Source organism: Frankliniella occidentalis, unplaced genomic scaffold, assembly GCF_000697945.3.
Source record: "Frankliniella occidentalis isolate FOCC.00 unplaced genomic scaffold, Focc_3.1 Scaffold11, whole genome shotgun sequence".
Classification (NCBI taxonomy): Eukaryota; Metazoa; Arthropoda; class Insecta; order Thysanoptera; family Thripidae; genus Frankliniella; species Frankliniella occidentalis.
In genome coordinates, this window is record NW_026267141.1 from 835,214 (window position 1) to 836,767 (window position 1,554).

At 48.6% G+C, this 1,554-nt stretch overlaps 1 protein-coding gene across 5 annotated transcripts in view; it reads left to right on the forward strand.

Annotated features, from left to right (window-relative positions):
* Positions 1 to 1,554, forward strand: part of LOC113215724 (mitogen-activated protein kinase-binding protein 1) — a 106,577-nt gene that overhangs the window by 47,368 nt on the left and 57,655 nt on the right. The window lies entirely within an intron of this gene.

The following is a 1,554-nucleotide window of genomic DNA, read 5'->3' on the forward strand; positions in this document are numbered from 1 at the left end:
CACTGTTCTTCAAGGAATGTGACGTCACATTCGTTTTAATGTGAAACATGTTACATTCATTTGAATATTGTGTCACATTCATTTAAACGTAACTTCAGGTGAGGTGATGCTCTAATGGCGCCCAGGCTTGGCCGATTCACGTTTAAACGAATAAGACACAACATTCAAACGAACGTGACACGATTAACATTGAAACGAATGTGACGTCACATTCGTTGAAAAACAGTGAAGAAGTAGAACAAATCGTTGTGCTAAGATAACAAATTTAAAAAGAATAACGCGAAAAATGCTAAAAAAAAACAACAACAATAAAACGATTTTGGGTCCGGTTTTTGTTTTGGAGTGGCCTGATTTGACTACTTGTATTTCTTGCAGTGTGTGAGAGCGTTGAGCTATGCTGAAACACGCACACGGACACTTTGTTTCTCCCCCTGCAGCGTTGCTGCCCTTGCACTCTCGGGTGCAGCGGCGGGCGAGCTGCACCGCGGCTTGCACCAGCAATTATGAAAAATGAAATGATGACTTTTAATTTCAGCCGCACGGCGTTGCGGCGCCGGTGGCGCTGGTGTCGCCCCCCTTTTAACGCCCTGCTCCCGCCCCTCGCCCCGCTGCTCCCGACTGCTTTCTCCGCCCGCGAGGTTTTGTCGTCCGTCTTTGTCGCCGCGGTTCGACGGGTAATTACCCCTCCGCCTGCTGATTGGTCGCCCCGGCGCACCCCGCCCGGCTAATCTCGGCCCGAGGCGGTGGGAGGCTCATAGGAAAATGCGCGACGCATGATATCTAAACTTTTGCGTTACACGGTGAAAATTGTTTCTTCTTGTCGAAGGACCATCGGAACGATTCAAGGACGCCCCATGCAATTTTCCCTCTCCCTTCCTTGAATCCTTGGTCCTTGGATATCAAGGAACAGTTTTCACCGTTTACTTGTACGTCATATATGGCGTCATCTTCGTTCTAAAATTATTTGTGAACAAATAACCGTAGATGACTTTTGTGTCCTACAAGGGTGCTAATTTCGTTCATACGAAGAATCGGATTTGAATAACGGAATACAAAGAATCGGACGGAGCAGCCAACAGCCAGAATTGCAAACGACTTTTCTTCATAGGACGAATAACAGCCCCAGTTTGTAATACAAAAGGATTTGTTTGTATTACCGAGGTTTCAAATTTCTTGAACGTTACGGAGAGCAGAGGGCAGTTGCTCGTAAGAAACTGACTGGCATGTTTAGTTAGAAAACAAAGGGGAAAGGGAAAATTACCTTACCTTATTTCATTCCTCTCACCCGCACCTTTTGTTTTTGAAAGAGGCTACCTCAGACCTCGCAGACCTCAGGTATGCGCCAAAGCAGCAGATTTAAGTCACCCGCCCTCGCTCCCTCCGCCCCCTGCGCAACGAGTGAGCCTGGAGCCTGTGATGTAGCCTTTCTCGCGGTCGGCTCAGGCTCGGCTCGTTTGCTTTTTCACACCACTGGGGGGGCGCCGCCAGGGCGCCTCGACCCCTTCTCTCTCTCTCTCTCTCTCTCTCTCTCTCTCTCTCTCTCTCTCTCTCTCT